Source organism: Phyllobates terribilis, unplaced genomic scaffold, assembly GCF_046119375.1.
Source record: "Phyllobates terribilis strain yellow unplaced genomic scaffold, ASM4611937v1 Scaffold_134__1_contigs__length_4944459, whole genome shotgun sequence".
Classification (NCBI taxonomy): domain Eukaryota; kingdom Metazoa; phylum Chordata; class Amphibia; order Anura; family Dendrobatidae; genus Phyllobates; species Phyllobates terribilis.
In genome coordinates, this window is record NW_027362894.1 from 1,659,623 (window position 1) to 1,678,344 (window position 18,722).

At 44.0% G+C, this 18,722-nt stretch overlaps 9 non-coding genes and 1 pseudogene across 9 annotated transcripts; all 10 read right to left on the reverse strand.

The window, feature by feature from the left end:
• Nucleotides 1-1,131: 1,131 nt before the first annotated feature.
• Nucleotides 1,132-1,322, reverse strand: LOC141204119 (U2 spliceosomal RNA). Its single transcript, XR_012275091.1, has one exon. It is a non-coding gene; the product is annotated as a U2 spliceosomal RNA (small nuclear RNA).
• A 1,115-nt stretch (nt 1,323-2,437) lies between these two features.
• On the reverse strand, nt 2,438-2,628 carry LOC141204120 (U2 spliceosomal RNA). Its single transcript, XR_012275092.1, has one exon. It is a non-coding gene; the product is annotated as a U2 spliceosomal RNA (small nuclear RNA).
• A 1,115-nt stretch (nt 2,629-3,743) lies between these two features.
• On the reverse strand, nt 3,744-3,934 carry LOC141204658 (U2 spliceosomal RNA). Its single transcript, XR_012275515.1, has one exon. It is a non-coding gene; the product is annotated as a U2 spliceosomal RNA (small nuclear RNA).
• A 1,115-nt stretch (nt 3,935-5,049) lies between these two features.
• Nucleotides 5,050-5,240, reverse strand: LOC141204659 (U2 spliceosomal RNA). Its single transcript, XR_012275516.1, has one exon. It is a non-coding gene; the product is annotated as a U2 spliceosomal RNA (small nuclear RNA).
• Nucleotides 5,241-6,355: 1,115 nt separating this feature from the next.
• On the reverse strand, nt 6,356-6,546 carry LOC141204660 (U2 spliceosomal RNA). Its single transcript, XR_012275517.1, has one exon. It is a non-coding gene; the product is annotated as a U2 spliceosomal RNA (small nuclear RNA).
• A 1,118-nt stretch (nt 6,547-7,664) lies between these two features.
• On the reverse strand, nt 7,665-7,855 carry LOC141204661 (U2 spliceosomal RNA). The gene has a single exon (XR_012275518.1). It is a non-coding gene; the product is annotated as a U2 spliceosomal RNA (small nuclear RNA).
• A 1,115-nt stretch (nt 7,856-8,970) lies between these two features.
• Nucleotides 8,971-9,161, reverse strand: LOC141204662 (U2 spliceosomal RNA). Its single transcript, XR_012275519.1, has one exon. It is a non-coding gene; the product is annotated as a U2 spliceosomal RNA (small nuclear RNA).
• Nucleotides 9,162-10,273: 1,112 nt separating this feature from the next.
• On the reverse strand, nt 10,274-10,477 carry LOC141204372 (U2 spliceosomal RNA; annotated as a pseudogene).
• Nucleotides 10,478-16,669: 6,192 nt separating this feature from the next.
• LOC141204663 (U2 spliceosomal RNA) lies at nt 16,670-16,860 on the reverse strand. Its single transcript, XR_012275520.1, has one exon. It is a non-coding gene; the product is annotated as a U2 spliceosomal RNA (small nuclear RNA).
• A 1,115-nt stretch (nt 16,861-17,975) lies between these two features.
• LOC141204665 (U2 spliceosomal RNA) lies at nt 17,976-18,166 on the reverse strand. Its single transcript, XR_012275522.1, has one exon. It is a non-coding gene; the product is annotated as a U2 spliceosomal RNA (small nuclear RNA).
• Between the last annotated feature and the right edge of the window lie 556 nt (nt 18,167-18,722).

The following is an 18,722-nucleotide window of genomic DNA, read 5'->3' on the forward strand; positions in this document are numbered from 1 at the left end:
ACAGTACATGTGAAAAAGACTTAGGTATACTAATAGATCATAGACTGAACATGAGTCAACAGTGTGATGCAGCAGCAAAAAAGGCAAATACAATTCTGGGATGTATTAACAGAAGCATACAGTCTAGATCACGTGAAGTCATTATCGGTCTTTACTCCTCTTTGGTCAGACCTCATCTGGAATACTGTGTACAGTTTTGGGCACCACATTTTAAAAAAGACATAGACAAACTGGAGCAAGTTCAGAGAAGAGCGACCAGAATGGTGACTGGTCTGCAAACCATGTCCTATGAGGAACGGTTGCAGGATTTGGGAATGTTTAGCTTGCAAAAAAGAAGACTGAGAGGAGACTTAATAGCTGTCTACAAATATGTCAAGGGCTGTCACATTGTAGAAGGATCATCTTTATTCTCATTTGCACAAGGAAAGACTAGAAGCAATGGGATGAAACTAAATGGGAGGAGACACAGATTAGATATTAGAAAAAACTTTTTGACAGTTAGGGTGATTAATGAGTGGAACAGGCTGCCACGAGAGGTGGTGAGTTCCCCTTCAATGGACGTCTTCAAACAGAGGCTGGACAGACATCTGTCTGAGATGATCTAGTGAATCCTGCTTTGAGCAGGGGGTTGGACCAGATGACCCAGGAGGTCCCTTCCAACTCTACCATTCTATGATTCTATGATTCTATGAGAGTAACCAGCGCACATACCTGTTAGCTCAGGTGAGTTTAAAAGGCTGCTGTTGATAACAAGGGCATTTGCTAAATAGATGGTGTGTGTGCAACAATATACTGAAAGGTCAATTATATTGTGCAGCTTATCTCACCACCTGTAGTTATTTAGGTGAAAGCTCCAAAATGCTTGCCTAATATGTCTGTTTATCCAAAAGGAAGTAAAAAGGGAGAGCTAGAAAGATAGCATTGCATCACATTACATGGCAATGCAATGCACAGTTGCTGAAGTTGAACCAAAATGAGCTTGTAATCTGGCTTCTGCAACTTTGAACATGAAAAATCCAATGAGGAGAAGAAAAGCAGAGCCAAAGAGTCCATCCCAAAATCCGACAAACAAGCAAAATGAACAAAAAACATTGAATTCAATTCTTTCTGATTTTAGAAACTGCATTAAAGAAGGGGTGCACCGGTCCTGGAGATACTGCAATACCAGGTCAATGCGTGGAGTGGACAGAGCAAGCTCTTTTTCCATCTCCCTGTTCTAAAAATCCATTTAATATATGGTCCCCAGACAGGGGACGTATCAGATATTAAACTGATAAGAACAGATACTACACTTGATCTTAGCCAAAAGGCCGAGAAGCGATAACCAGAATTGGTTTCAAACTACGGAGCCACCCAAGGATCCTAAAAAGTCCATTTGTGGAGATGAGCTCCTGGACTCCCGTTAAGAAGACATGTTGTCAACCTCTAGATCCCTTACATGCCTGCACTTTTCGGCTTGCTGCTGCTGCAATCCACGCGTTTTAGATCTGCATAACTCCACCTCTTTAAACACAGCACCTTCACCCCCTGCTGTTCCCACCCGCCTCAACACCGTTGGAAGGGAGGAGAACCAATTAAGGATGGGGGTGGGGTGGAACGAGCAGCTGTCTACCCTTAGCAGGAGGGCTCCTGATTACATACCTCTCCTGCTGCTGCTGCTGCTGGCTGTCCAGCAGCAGACTGAAGGTGGCTGCTGCTGTGCACAGGTATATAAAGGCTCAGAGCCTATTATGACACGCGCAGCCAGCGTTCCATTGCCACATTCCATCTACTGCAGGCAGGATACCTGGCTGGCTGAATGTCGCTGAGAAGCTCACAGAGACCGCCATAAGCAACAGTTTAACAGAATGCCACAGACTAATCAACCAAACTTTTTGGGTTGGGTTCTCTTTTATAGTCTGCAGGCATTAAATGAAAGAAGTCAGTGTTCCAGCAGAAGGAGACAACGTTTCAGAAAAGGCATTGTAGCAAACCAAAAAAGAAATTTTAAGCGCAGCAGAGTAACCAGCGCACATACCTGTTAGCTCAGGTGAGTTTAAAAGGCTGCTGTTGATAACAAGGGCATTTGCTAAATAGATGGTGTGTGTGCAACAATATACTGAAAGGTCAATTATATTGTGCAGCTTATCTCACCACCTGTAGTTATTTAGGTGAAAGCTCCAAAATGCTTGCCTAATATGTCTGTTTATCCAAAAGGAAGTAAAAAGGGAGAGCTAGAAAGATAGCATTGCATCACATTACATGGCAATGCAATGCACAGTTGCTGAAGTTGAACCAAAATGAGCTTGTAATCTGGCTTCTGCAACTTTGAACATGAAAAATCCAATGAGGAGAAGAAAAGCAGAGCCAAAGAGTCCATCCCAAAATCCGACAAACAAGCAAAATGAACAAAAAACATTGAATTCAATTCTTTCTGATTTTAGAAACTGCATTAAAGAAGGGGTGCACCGGTCCTGGAGATACTGCAATACCAGGTCAATGCGTGGAGTGGACAGAGCAAGCTCTTTTTCCATCTCCCTGTTCTAAAAATCCATTTAATATATGGTCCCCAGACAGGGGACGTATCAGATATTAAACTGATAAGAACAGATACTACACTTGATCTTAGCCAAAAGGCCGAGAAGCGATAACCAGAATTGGTTTCAAACTACGGAGCCACCCAAGGATCCTAAAAAGTCCATTTGTGGAGATGAGCTCCTGGACTCCCGTTAAGAAGACATGTTGTCAACCTCTAGATCCCTTACATGCCTGCACTTTTCGGCTTGCTGCTGCTGCAATCCACGTGTTTTAGATCTGCATAACTCCACCTCTTTAAACACAGCACCTTCACCCCCTGCTGTTCCCACCCGCCTCAACACCGTTGGAAGGGAGGAGAACCAATTAAGGATGGGGGTGGGGTGGAACGAGCAGCTGTCTACCCTTAGCAGGAGGGCTCCTGATTACATACCTCTCCTGCTGCTGCTGCTGCTGGCTGTCCAGCAGCAGACTGAAGGTGGCTGCTGCTGTGCACAGGTATATAAAGGCTCAGAGCCTATTATGACACGCGCAGCCAGCGTTCCATTGCCACATTCCATCTACTGCAGGCAGGATACCTGGCTGGCTGAATGTCGCTGAGAAGCTCACAGAGACCGCCATAAGCAACAGTTTAACAGAATGCCACAGACTAATCAACCAAACTTTTTGGGTTGGGTTCTCTTTTATAGTCTGCAGGCATTAAATGAAAGAAGTCAGTGTTCCAGCAGAAGGAGACAACGTTTCAGAAAAGGCATTGTAGCAAACCAAAAAAGAAATTTTAAGCGCAGCAGAGTAACCAGCGCACATACCTGTTAGCTCAGGTGAGTTTAAAAGGCTGCTGTTGATAACAAGGGCATTTGCTAAATAGATGGTGTGTGTGCAACAATATACTGAAAGGTCAATTATATTGTGCAGCTTATCTCACCACCTGTAGTTATTTAGGTGAAAGCTCCAAAATGCTTGCCTAATATGTCTGTTTATCCAAAAGGAAGTAAAAAGGGAGAGCTAGAAAGATAGCATTGCATCACATTACATGGCAATGCAATGCACAGTTGCTGAAGTTGAACCAAAATGAGCTTGTAATCTGGCTTCTGCAACTTTGAACATGAAAAATCCAATGAGGAGAAGAAAAGCAAAGCCAAAGAGTCCATCCCAAAATCCGACAAACAAGCAAAATGAACAAAAAACATTGAATTCAATTCTTTCTGATTTTAGAAACTGCATTAAAGAAGGGGTGCACCGGTCCTGGAGATACTGCAATACCAGGTCAATGCGTGGAGTGGACAGAGCAAGCTCTTTTTCCATCTCCCTGTTCTAAAAATCCATTTAATATATGGTCCCCAGATAGGGGACGTATCAGATATTAAACTGATAAGAACAGATACTACACTTGATCTTAGCCAAAAGGCCGAGAAGCGATAACCAGAATTGGTTTCAAACTACGGAGCCACCCAAGGATCCTGAAAAGTCCATTTGTGGAGATGAGCTCCTGGACTCCCGTTAAGAAGACATGTTGTCAACCTCTAGATCCCTTACATGCCTGCACTTTTCGGCTTGCTGCTGCTGCAATCCACGCGTTTTAGATCTGCATAACTCCACCTCTTTAAACACAGCACCTTCACCCCCTGCTGTTCCCACCCGCCTCAACACCGTTGGAAGGGAGGAGAACCAATTAAGGCGGGGGGTGGGGTGGAACGAGCAGCTGTCTACCCTTAGCAGGAGGGCTCCTGATTACATACCTCTCCTGCTGCTGCTGCTGCTGGCTGTCCAGCAGCAGACTGAAGGTGGCTGCTGCTGTGCACAGGTATATAAAGGCTCAGAGCCTATTATGACACGCGCAGCCAGCGTTCCATTGCCACATTCCATCTACTGCAGGCAGGATACCTGGCTGGCTGAATGTCGCTGAGAAGCTCACAGAGACCGCCATAAGCAACAGTTTAACAGAATGCCACAGACTAATCAACCAAACTTTTTGGGTTGGGTTCTCTTTTATAGTCTGCAGGCATTAAATGAAAGAAGTCAGTGTTCCAGCAGAAGGAGACAACGTTTCAGAAAAGGCATTGTAGCAAACCAAAAAAGAAATTTTAAGTGCAGCAGAGTAACCAGCGCACATACCTGTTAGCTCAGGTGAGTTTAAAAGGCTGCTGTTGATAACAAGGGCATTTGCTAAATAGATGGTGTGTGTGCAACAATATACTGAAAGGTCAATTATATTGTGCAGCTTATCTCACCACCTGTAGTTATTTAGGTGAAAGCTCCAAAATGCTTGCCTAATATGTCTGTTTATCCAAAAGGAAGTAAAAAGGGAGAGCTAGAAAGATAGCATTGCATCACATTACATGGCAATGCAATGCACAGTTGCTGAAGTTGAACCAAAATGAGCTTGTAATCTGGCTTCTGCAACTTTGAACATGAAAAATCCAATGAGGAGAAGAAAAGCAAAGCCAAAGAGTCCATCCCAAAATCCGACAAACAAGCAAAATGAACAAAAAACATTGAATTCAATTCTTTCTGATTTTAGAAACTGCATTAAAGAAGGGGTGCACCGGTCCTGGAGATACTGCAATACCAGGTCAATGCGTGGAGTGGACAGAGCAAGCTCTTTTTCCATCTCCCTGTTCTAAAAATCCATTTAATATATGGTCCCCAGATAGGGGACGTATCAGATATTAAACTGATAAGAACAGATACTACACTTGATCTTAGCCAAAAGGCCGAGAAGCGATAACCAGAATTGGTTTCAAACTACGGAGCCACCCAAGGATCCTGAAAAGTCCATTTGTGGAGATGAGCTCCTGGACTCCCGTTAAGAAGACATGTTGTCAACCTCTAGATCCCTTACATGCCTGCACTTTTCGGCTTGCTGCTGCTGCAATCCACGCGTTTTAGATCTGCATAACTCCACCTCTTTAAACACAGCACCTTCACCCCCTGCTGTTCCCACCCGCCTCAACACCGTTGGAAGGGAGGAGAACCAATTAAGGCGGGGGGTGGGGTGGAACGAGCAGCTGTCTACCCTTAGCAGGAGGGCTCCTGATTACATACCTCTCCTGCTGCTGCTGCTGCTGGCTGTCCAGCAGCAGACTGAAGGTGGCTGCTGCTGTGCACAGGTATATAAAGGCTCAGAGCCTATTATGACACGCGCAGCCAGCGTTCCATTGCCACATTCCATCTACTGCAGGCAGGATACCTGGCTGGCTGAATGTCGCTGAGAAGCTCACAGAGACCGCCATAAGCAACAGTTTAACAGAATGCCACAGACTAATCAACCAAACTTTTTGGGTTGGGTTCTCTTTTATAGTCTGCAGGCATTAAATGAAAGAAGTCAGTGTTCCAGCAGAAGGAGACAACGTTTCAGAAAAGGCATTGTAGCAAACCAAAAAAGAAATTTTAAGCGCAGCAGAGTAACCAGCGCACATACCTGTTAGCTCAGGTGAGTTTAAAAGGCTGCTGTTGATAACAAGGGCATTTGCTAAATAGATGGTGTGTGTGCAACAATATACTGAAAGGTCAATTATATTGTGCAGCTTATCTCACCACCTGTAGTTATTTAGGTGAAAGCTCCAAAATGCTTGCCTAATATGTCTGTTTATCCAAAAGGAAGTAAAAAGGGAGAGCTAGAAAGATAGCATTGCATCACATTACATGGCAATGCAATGCACAGTTGCTGAAGTTGAACCAAAATGAGCTTGTAATCTGGCTTCTGCAACTTTGAACATGAAAAATCCAATGAGGAGAAGAAAAGCAAAGCCAAAGAGTCCATCCCAAAATCCGACAAACAAGCAAAATGAACAAAAAACATTGAATTCAATTCTTTCTGATTTTAGAAACTGCATTAAAGAAGGGGTGCACCGGTCCTGGAGATACTGCAATACCAGGTCAATGCGTGGAGTGGACAGAGCAAGCTCTTTTTCCATCTCCCTGTTCTAAAAATCCATTTAATATATGGTCCCCAGATAGGGGACGTATCAGATATTAAACTGATAAGAACAGATACTACACTTGATCTTAGCCAAAAGGCCGAGAAGCGATAACCAGAATTGGTTTCAAACTACGGAGCCACCCAAGGATCCTGAAAAGTCCATTTGTGGAGATGAGCTCCTGGACTCCCGTTAAGAAGACATGTTGTCAACCTCTAGATCCCTTACATGCCTGCACTTTTCGGCTTGCTGCTGCTGCAATCCACGCGTTTTAGATCTGCATAACTCCACCTCTTTAAACACAGCACCTTCACCCCCTGCTGTTCCCACCCGCCTCAACACCGTTGGAAGGGAGGAGAACCAATTAAGGCGGGGGGTGGGGTGGAACGAGCAGCTGTCTACCCTTAGCAGGAGGGCTCCTGATTACATACCTCTCCTGCTGCTGCTGCTGCTGCTGGCTGTCCAGCAGCAGACTGAAGGTGGCTGCTGCTGTGCACAGGTATATAAAGGCTCAGAGCCTATTATGACACGCGCAGCCAGCGTTCCATTGCCACATTCCATCTACTGCAGGCAGGATACCTGGCTGGCTGAATGTCGCTGAGAAGCTCACAGAGACCGCCATAAGCAACAGTTTAACAGAATGCCACAGACTAATCAACCAAACTTTTTGGGTTGGGTTCTCTTTTATAGTCTGCAGGCATTAAATGAAAGAAGTCAGTGTTCCAGCAGAAGGAGACAACGTTTCAGAAAAGGCATTGTAGCAAACCAAAAAAGAAATTTTAAGCGCAGCAGAGTAACCAGCGCACATACCTGTTAGCTCAGGTGAGTTTAAAAGGCTGCTGTTGATAACAAGGGCATTTGCTAAATAGATGGTGTGTGTGCAACAATATACTGAAAGGTCAATTATATTGTGCAGCTTATCTCACCACCTGTAGTTATTTAGGTGAAAGCTCCAAAATGCTTGCCTAATATGTCTGTTTATCCAAAAGGAAGTAAAAAGGGAGAGCTAGAAAGATAGCATTGCATCACATTACATGGCAATGCAATGCACAGTTGCTGAAGTTGAACCAAAATGAGCTTGTAATCTGGCTTCTGCAACTTTGAACATGAAAAATCCAATGAGGAGAAGAAAAGCAAAGCCAAAGAGTCCATCCCAAAATCCGACAAACAAGCAAAATGAACAAAAAACATTGAATTCAATTCTTTCTGATTTTAGAAACTGCATTAAAGAAGGGGTGCACCGGTCCTGGAGATACTGCAATACCAGGTCAATGCGTGGAGTGGACAGAGCAAGCTCTTTTTCCATCTCCCTGTTCTAAAAATCCATTTAATATATGGTCCCCAGATAGGGGACGTATCAGATATTAAACTGATAAGAACAGATACTACACTTGATCTTAGCCAAAAGGCCGAGAAGCGATAACCAGAATTGGTTTCAAACTACGGAGCCACCCAAGGATCCTGAAAAGTCCATTTGTGGAGATGAGCTCCTGGACTCCCGTTAAGAAGACATGTTGTCAACCTCTAGATCCCTTATATGCCTGCACTTTTCGGCTTGCTGCTGCTGCAATCCACGCGTTTTAGATCTGCATAACTCCACCTCTTTAAACACAGCACCTTCACCCCCTGCTGTTCCCACCCGCCTCAACACCGTTGGAAGGGAGGAGAACCAATTAAGGCGGGGGGTGGGGTGGAACGAGCAGCTGTCTACCCTTAGCAGGAGGGCTCCTGATTACATACCTCTCCTGCTGCTGCTGCTGCTGGCTGTCCAGCAGCAGACTGAAGGTGGCTGCTGCTGTGCACAGGTATATAAAGGCTCAGAGCCTATTATGACACGCGCAGCCAGCGTTCCATTGCCACATTCCATCTACTGCAGGCAGGATACCTGGCTGGCTGAATGTCGCTGAGAAGCTCACAGAGACCGCCATAAGCAACAGTTTAACAGAATGCCACAGACTAATCAACCAAACTTTTTGGGTTGGGTTCTCTTTTATAGTCTGCAGGCATTAAATGAAAGAAGTCAGTGTTCCAGCAGAAGGAGACAACGTTTCAGAAAAGGCATTGTAGCAAACCAAAAAAGAAATTTTAAGCGCAGCAGAGTAACCAGCGCACATACCTGTTAGCTCAGGTGAGTTTAAAAGGCTGCTGTTGATAACAAGGGCATTTGCTAAATAGATGGTGTGTGTGCAACAATATACTGAAAGGTCAATTATATTGTGCAGCTTATCTCACCACCTGTAGTTATTTAGGTGAAAGCTCCAAAATGCTTGCCTAATATGTCTGTTTATCCAAAAGGAAGTAAAAAGGGAGAGCTAGAAAGATAGCATTGCATCACATTACATGGCAATGCAATGCACAGTTGCTGAAGTTGAACCAAAATGAGCTTGTAATCTGGCTTCTGCAACTTTGAACATGAAAAATCCAATGAGGAGAAGAAAAGCAAAGCCAAAGAGTCCATCCCAAAATCCGACAAACAAGCAAAATGAACAAAAAACATTGAATTCAATTCTTTCTGATTTTAGAAACTGCATTAAAGAAGGGGTGCACCGGTCCTGGAGATACTGCAATACCAGGTCAATGCGTGGAGTGGACAGAGCAAGCTCTTTTTCCATCTCCCTGTTCTAAAAATCCATTTAATATATGGTCCCCAGATAGGGGACGTATCAGATATTAAACTGATAAGAACAGATACTACACTTGATCTTAGCCAAAAGGCCGAGAAGCGATAACCAGAATTGGTTTCAAACTACGGAGCCACCCAAGGATCCTGAAAAGTCCATTTGTGGAGATGAGCTCCTGGACTCCCGTTAAGAAGACATGTTGTCAACCTCTAGATCTCTTACATGCCTGCACTTTTCGGCTTGCTGCTGCTGCAATCCACGCGTTTTAGATCTGCATAACTCCACCTCTTTAAACACAGCACCTTCACCCCCTGCTGTTCCCACCCGCCTCAACACCGTTGGAAGGGAGGAGAACCAATTAAGGCGGGGGGTGGGGTGGAACGAGCAGCTGTCTACCCTTAGCAGGAGGGCTCCTGATTACATACCTCTCCTGCTGCTGCTGCTGGCTGTCCAGCAGCAGACTGAAGGTGGCTGCTGCTGTGCACAGGTATATAAAGGCTCAGAGCCTATTATGACACGCGCAGCCAGCGTTCCATTGCCACATTCCATCTACTGCAGGCAGGATACCTGGCTGGCTGAATGTCGCTGAGAAGCTCACAGAGACCGCCATAAGCAACAGTTTAACAGAATGCCACAGACTAATCAACCAAACTTTTTGGGTTGGGTTCTCTTTTATAGTCTGCAGGCATTAAATGAAAGAAGTCAGTGTTCCAGCAGAAGGAGACAACGTTTCAGAAAAGGCATTGTAGCAAACCAAAAAAGAAATTTTAAGCGCAGCAGAGTAACCAGCGCACATACCTGTTAGCTCAGGTGAGTTTAAAAGGCTGCTGTTGATAACAAGGGCATTTGCTAAATAGATGGTGTGTGTGCAACAATATACTGAAAGGTCAATTATATTGTGCAGCTTATCTCACCACCTGTAGTTATTTAGGTGAAAGCTCCAAAATGCTTGCCTAATATGTCTGTTTATCCAAAAGGAAGTAAAAAGGGAGAGCTAGAAAGATAGCATTGCATCACATTACATGGCAATGCAATGCACAGTTGCTGAAGTTGAACCAAAATGAGCTTGTAATCTGGCTTCTGCAACTTTGAACATGAAAAATCCAATGAGGAGAAAAAAAGCAAAGCCAAAGAGTCCATCCCAAAATCCGACAAACAAGCAAAATGAACAAAAAACATTGAATTCAATTCTTTCTGATTTTAGAAACTGCATTAAAGAAGGGGTGCACCGGTCCTGGAGATACTGCAATACCAGGTCAATGCGTGGAGTGGACAGAGCAAGCTCTTTTTCCATCTCCCTGTTCTAAAAATCCATTTAATATATGGTCCCCAGATAGGGGACGTATCAGATATTAAACTGATAAGAACAGATTTTTTTTTTTTTTTTTTTTCTCTTTTTTTTTTTTTTTTACCAAATCAGATAGGCCGGAGCATAAGCTCAATCAAATCGACTTACAAAAGCCTTTCATTGACACTTAGCCTTTCATCACACTTGGTATATAAACAAAATTAAAACCGAACCTTATCATCAGGTACATTATACACTACTAATTAAACTTTACCAAAAACCTCCACTTTTTAAACTTCCAGATCCCTTCAGCATCTATAATACTTCCACGTTCCTGATCCCAGAGGTATATTACATACATACGTGACAGAATCAATCTCAAACATTCATTAACTGACATTTTCTTCCTTTTAAAAACTAACAAATTCCTCGCATCCCACAAACTTTCAATTACACACACCACCAACAACCATAAAATCCTATCCTTAATTCTACTACATGCACCCATCCCAAACATAGCAAGTTTCCAATTAACATACTTTACACCCACCAATTCCTTACAAAGTCCCCCTATACCCTTCCATACATCATATGCAAAATCACAATCCCATACCATATGTCTAACATGCTCTCTCAAACCACATCCATCCCTCGGGCATACCTCAGATTTAACTAAATCCCTCTTCTTTTGCACATCCCTAACAGGCAAAATGTCATGCAATATCATCCAAGCGATATCTCTCTGTCTGTTAGTCACACCATCTATACTTAATTTTCTCCACATCTCGGTTACTTCCTCCCCTCTCAACCCATTGATATTACATACCACCTCACGCTCACGCACCATCCTAATGACTTTCTTCTTTTGCCTAAAATCACTCATGTTAACGGACAACAAATCATACTTCCTTACAAATTTCTCAACACAACCATACCATACAGGACACCTAAAAGCAACAGGCACTCTAGCATCCCTTTTGGCCCACTTTAAGCCATAAAGCATCCATCCAGCCGAATACTTCATCATATAAGCACACTTATTACTTTTCCCTAGAACCACCACCACCATTTTCACGTAACTAATCCCTAAAAAGAAATCAATATTTTGAAAATCCAAACCACCATTTACACATAACTTATAGACATATTCCCGTTTTAATTTCTCCATGCGACTTCCCCAAAGAAAATTAAAGATGAATTTCTCAGTTTTCCTAATTTTCTTAAAAGCAGCAGGATATACATTCGCAACAAACAACAAAATAGGCAAAATAACCGCCTTAATAATCAGAACTTTCCCAGTCAGAGTTAATTCTCTCATTCGCCAAAAATTTAACTTGCGCACCACTCTCACCCCACAATCTTCCCAACTCTCATTTCCTTTCAAATCATCATTAAACTTAATGCCAAGCACCTTTATTGCACCATCCTCACACCTCACACCATCCATCCGTACATTCCTCTCACCAAAACATTTAAAGGAACTCTTAGTCCAATTGACCTTAAAAGCTGAGACACTACAAAACAAACTTAATATCAACCTTGCCCTACTCATCGCAGCCATATTCCCACTCACAATCACTACATCATCCATGTAACCTAGAATTCTCACATCCTTTCCATTACTCCCAGGAATCATCACACCTCTCATAACCTTATCCTTCCTAACCATACACATCAACACTTCAATCACACTAATAAACAAAAAAGGGAACATAGGGCACCCCTGACGCACTCCTGATTTAATTCTCACTTTCTCACTCAACCACCCATTCACCAAAAATTCACTTGAAACATTACAATACAAACTCCTAACACAGTTTACAAAATTCCTGGAATAACCCATCTTAGACAAAACCTTAAACATAAAGCTATGTGACACACGGTCAAAAGCTTTTTCAAAATCAACCGAAAACAACAAACATTTCTGCTTACGACTCATACAATCCCCAATCACATCACGCAACAGCACCAAATTTTCAGTCATACTTCTCCCAGGCACTGCACACACTTGATCTTCATCCACCACACCGCCAATCACTTCCCGCATCCGGCTAGCCAGCAATTTACTAAACACCTTATAGTCTGCATTCAAAAGGGTGATTGGCCTCCAATTCCCCAAATCCTTTTTATCACCTTTCTTATGAACCAAAACCACCACCCCATCTCTCATAGATTCACTCAACATATTCTCCGTGAACATATACTGGCACACCTCCAATAAGTCATTTCCCATCGTGTCCCATTCCTTAACATATAACTCCACGGGCAGTCCATCCTTCCCAGGTGTTTTATTCTTACTCGCAGACATCGCCACTTTTTTAACTTCATCCAACACAATTACATCATCCAATATTTCACGTTCATCCTCACCCAAACAACCTTCTAAACACCCCAAAGCATCAGTCAACATCCTATCATCAACCCATTTTTCCCCATACAACTCCTTATAAAACAACACCACCTCCTGCATCACATCCTTCCCACTCACACACACCCCATCACCATTCACCACCTCATCCATATCTACTTTCTTCCCAAAAACTTTTTTGAAAAAAAACCTTGTGCATTTCTCATTTTTCTCCAAATGTTCAATCTTAGAACGGTAAATAATTTCTTTCCCTTTACCCTCAATATATTTCTTAATCTCTTCTTTCACTTGACACATCAAAACATCCACATCCACTCCAATCATCCTTAACTTCCTCAGCCACTCCAGTCTAGAGCTTAAATCATTAAATTTTGCTCTATTCATTGCTGCTTTCCTCCTGCCCCTTTTTCTAAAGAAAAAACCAATCTCACTCTTCATCCAGTCCCACCACTCAAGCACATTCCTGAAATCACTTTTTTTATCCCTCCACCTAACATACATTCGCCTAAAATCACGCATGATCCTATTATCTTCCAGCAAACGCACATTAAGTTTCCACACGCCACCACCATATACAAAGGAAATCTTACCTTCTAGACGTGCCCTCAAACACACATGGTCAGAGAAGGGAACATCTTCCTGCTGGAAATTCCTACAAATAACATTTTGTGAAGAAAAGAAGATACGGTCTATTCTAGACTCTATGCCTCCCCTGTCGGCCTTATAGGTCGCAGGAGGTGGATTACCTAAAAAAACTTCCGCAGCATCCTGTAAGGAAAAATCCGCCACAAGACTCTTGAGTCTTTTACCTGTAACATCCATCTTATCCCCCTCCGTCACACAATTGAAATCTCCAACAAAAATTATTGGCATTTTGCCAGATAAAAAAAAACATAATTTCTCAAAAATTTCCAGCCTCTCCCCTTTATCTATTGGTGCATACATATTTACCACCCTAACCCTCCACCCCCTACAATTTAACTCACATATTACACACCTCCCCGCCTCCACCACCATGTAACTTTCTATCTTAACACTATAACCCTTCACCAAAACACCTACCCCACAATTTTTATTACATACAGAACCAGACCACACACTTTGACCTAAAGGCCATGCATTTTCACTTAAGGGATCGGAGATCCCACACTCCTGGACACAGTATACGTCCGCATCCAAGTTGCTCAAGTAGTCCAAAATTGCCACTCTTCTCGACTCAGATTTAATCAGCCTAACATTTAGCGACAAGATGCTGAGAGCAACTTGGGCACCCATCTATTAATTTGATGTGGCAGGTCACGACAACATGCCCACCTGTACATCATCCTAACCCTTCTGGGGGTAGGACGCTGGATGTGCAGATATCGTAGTTTGTGCCTTCCCCCAAAAAAGACACATCTTGGGGATCGGATGCAGTAGGGTACACCCGCGCTGGACTCACACTGCAGTCACTTAAAGGGGAAAAGGATGGTTCAGTTTTCTTCTTTTTCTTCACTGAAGCGCCTCCATCTTCATCTGAACTATAATCCCGCCGCTGGGGGTCAAAGTCCCCCTGACCTCCCTCCTCCTCAAGGTCAGAAACGACATCGCTCCAGGCCACATGCGGTGTTCTGGTCAGATCAGACTCCTCTTCCCCCTGCAATGTAACCATCATGTCTGGAATTTCAGCCTCCAGATCCTCCACCGGGGCCACTTCCATGCCTATACGATCATCAGTTATCGTCTCAGACTCACTGACATCTGAAGCCACAGACGCGGCCCTCTGCACCGGTGGCTCAGGTGCCAGCTCCATATTTCCTCTTACATTCACACGAACCAGTTCTGGAAAAGCAACCCGAGCCTCCTCCTCATCCAGGAAAGCCAGAGTAGATATCGGAGCAGTCGGAGTTGGAGCAGTCGGAGTTGTAGCTGTGGGTGCAGGAGATTCATTTCTTCTCCTTCCCCTTCCCGCTGCCCCCGCATATGAACCAGGATGGAATATACAGTCTCTGAAGGCATGCCCCTTCTCTCCGCAGAGGTTACAGACTATTTCATTTTTGCAATTATTGGAAGAATGACCCACCTCATTGCACTTCCTGCAAATAATCTGTCTGATGTCGCATGCTTCCTGAGTATGGCCATACCTCCTACAATGACGACAAAACCTGGGCGCATTGGGGAAGAACAGGTAACCCCGCTCACTCCCAATGGAAAAATTTGATGGAGGATAATGTATACCCCCTGGTTCATCAGGACTTTCCCGGAACTTGACCATGAAACGATATTTACCGGTCCATAGTTCCTCCTCATTCATGACTTTTACTGCCACCTTGGTAATATAGCAGTGCCTCTTTAGAAAGGCATAAATCAAAGCCAAGTCCACATGTGGGTTGTACATGAAAACAGTCAGAAGTACCTCTTTGGAGCAATACAAGATGACAAAAGTCAGCCCATCCAAATATTGATTGTCCAGATTCTTTTTCAAACAATCATAGAAATTGTTGCAAACAGCCATAGAAGTAAATACAAGATTATACTTGCTTTTGAATTGCTGGAGGCACAAGATTTCTTCCTTCTTCACTTCAAGGAGTCCAAACAAAATCTCCTTCACCACGAAGCTGAGGGTAAAGATTCCTTCTTTGCCTTCTTCCACATCAATCTGGATTCCAAACTTCACTCGAGCCTCACCGGGCCCAGCGTATCGAATGCGTCCCATTATCGCTAGTCGTGTCTACTGGCCAACTCCTTATAGCAGCAAGTGGCTTAAGCCATAAAATGGCGATGCCACGGGGCCAAGAGTTAACGCACAGACAGCCAAATGACTAGACCCATTACAGATCTGAGCCAAAAGGCCGAGAAGCGATAACCAGAATTGGTTTCAAACTACGGAGCCACCCAAGGATCCTGAAAAGTCCATTTGTGGAGATGAGCTCCTGGACTCCCGTTAAGAAGACATGTTGTCAACCTCTAGATCCCTTACATGCCTGCACTTTTCGGCTTGCTGCTGCTGCAATCCACGCGTTTTAGATCTGCATAACTCCACCTCTTTAAACACAGCACCTTCACCCCCTGCTGTTCCCACCCGCCTCAACACCGTTGGAAGGGAGGAGAACCAATTAAGGCGGGGGGTGGGGTGGAACGAGCAGCTGTCTACCCTTAGCAGGAGGGCTCCTGATTACATACCTCTCCTGCTGCTGCTGCTGCTGGCTGTCCAGCAGCAGACTGAAGGTGGCTGCTGCTGTGCACAGGTATATAAAGGCTCAGAGCCTATTATGACACGCGCAGCCAGCGTTCCATTGCCACATTCCATCTACTGCAGGCAGGATACCTGGCTGGCTGAATGTCGCTGAGAAGCTCACAGAGACCGCCATAAGCAACAGTTTAACAGAATGCCACAGACTAATCAACCAAACTTTTTGGGTTGGGTTCTCTTTTATAGTCTGCAGGCATTAAATGAAAGAAGTCAGTGTTCCAGCAGAAGGAGACAACGTTTCAGAAAAGGCATTGTAGCAAACCAAAAAAGAAATTTTAAGCGCAGCAGAGTAACCAGCGCACATACCTGTTAGCTCAGGTGAGTTTAAAAGGCTGCTGTTGATAACAAGGGCATTTGCTAAATAGATGGTGTGTGTGCAACAATATACTGAAAGGTCAATTATATTGTGCAGCTTATCTCACCACCTGTAGTTATTTAGGTGAAAGCTCCAAAATGCTTGCCTAATATGTCTGTTTATCCAAAAGGAAGTAAAAAGGGAGAGCTAGAAAGATAGCATTGCATCACATTACATGGCAATGCAATGCACAGTTGCTGAAGTTGAACCAAAATGAGCTTGTAATCTGGCTTCTGCAACTTTGAACATGAAAAATCCAATGAGGAGAAGAAAAGCAAAGCCAAAGAGTCCATCCCAAAATCCGACAAACAAGCAAAATGAACAAAAAACATTGAATTCAATTCTTTCTGATTTTAGAAACTGCATTAAAGAAGGGGTGCACCGGTCCTGGAGATACTGCAATACCAGGTCAATGCGTGGAGTGGACAGAGCAAGCTCTTTTTCCATCTCCCTGTTCTAAAAATCCATTTAATATATGGTCCCCAGATAGGGGACGTATCAGATATTAAACTGATAAGAACAGATACTACACTTGATCTTAGCCAAAAGGCCGAGAAGCGATAACCAGAATTGGTTTCAAACTACGGAGCCACCCAAGGATCCTGAAAAGTCCATTTGTGGAGATGAGCTCCTGGACTCCCGTTAAGAAGACATGTTGTCAACCTCTAGATCCCTTACATGCCTGCACTTTTCGGCTTGCTGCTGCTGCAATCCACGCGTTTTAGATCTGCATAACTCCACCTCTTTAAACACAGCACCTTCACCCCCTGCTGTTCCCACCCGCCTCAACACCGTTGGAAGGGAGGAGAACCAATTAAGGCGGGGGGTGGGGTGGAACGAGCAGCTGTCTACCCTTAGCAGGAGGGCTCCTGATTACATACCTCTCCTGCTGCTGCTGCTGCTGGCTGTCCAGCAGCAGACTGAAGGTGGCTGCTGCTGTGCACAGGTATATAAAGGCTCAGAGCCTATTATGACACGCGCAGCCAGCGTTCCATTGCCACATTCCATCTACTGCAGGCAGGATACCTGGCTGGCTGAATGTCGCTGAGAAGCTCACAGAGACCGCCATAAGCAACAGTTTAACAGAATGCCACAGACTAATCAACCAAACTTTTTGGGTTGGGTTCTCTTTTATAGTCTGCAGGCATTAAATGAAAGAAGTCAGTGTTCCAGCAGAAGGAGACAACGTTTCAGAAAAGGCATTGTAGCAAACCAAAAAAGAAATTTTAAGCGCAGCAGAGTAACCAGCGCACATACCTGTTAGCTCAGGTGAGTTTAAAAGGCTGCTGTTGATAACAAGGGCATTTGCTAAATAGATGGTGTGTGTGCAACAATATACTGAAAGGTCAATTATATTGTGCAGCTTATCTCACCACCTGTAGTTATTTAGGTGAAAGCTCCAAAATGCTTGCCTAATATGTCTGTTTATCCAAAAGGAAGTAAAAAGGGAGAGCTAGAAAGATAGCATTGCATCACATTACATGGCAATGCAATGCACAGTTGCTGAAGTTGAACCAAAATGAGCTTGTAATCTGGCTTCTGCAACTTTGAACATGAAAAATCCAATGAGGAGAAGAAAAGCAAAGCCAAAGAGTCCATCCCAAAATCCGACAAACAAGCAAAATGAACAAAAAACATTGAATTCAATTCTTTCTGATTTTAGAAACTGCATTAAAGAAGGGGTGCACCGGTCCTGGAGATACTGCAATACCAGGTCAATGCGTGGAGTGGACAGAGCAAGCTCTTTTTCCATCTCCCTGTTCTAAAAATCCATTTAATATATGGTCCCCAGATAGGGGACGTATCAGATATTAAACTGATAAGAACAGATACTACACTTGATCTTAGCCAAAAGGCCGAGAAGCGATAACCAGAATTGGTTTCAAACTACGGAGCCACCCAAGGATCCTGAAAAGTCCATTTGTGGAGATGAGCTCCTGGACTCCCGTTAAGAAGACATGTTGTCAACCTCTAGATCCCTTACATGCCTGCACTTTTCGGCTTGCTGCTGCTGCAATCCACGCGTTTTAGATCTGCATAACTCCACCTCTTTAAACACAGCACCTTCACCCCCTGCTGTTCCCACCCGCCTCAACACCGTTGGAAGGGAGGAGAACCAATTAAGGCGGGGGGTGGGGTGGAACGAGCAGCTGTCTACCCTTAGCAGGAGGGCTCCTGATTACATACCTCTCCTGCTGCTGCTGCTGCTGGCTGTCCAGCAGCAGACTGAAGGTGGCTGCTGCTGTGCACAGGTATATAAAGGCTCAGAGCCTATTATGACACGCGCAGCCAGCGTTCCATTGCCACATTCCATCTACTGCAGGCAGGATACCTGGCTGGCTGAATGTCGCTGAGAAGCTCACAGAGACCGCCATAAGCAACAGTTTAACAGAATGCCACAGACTAATCAACCAAACTTTTTGG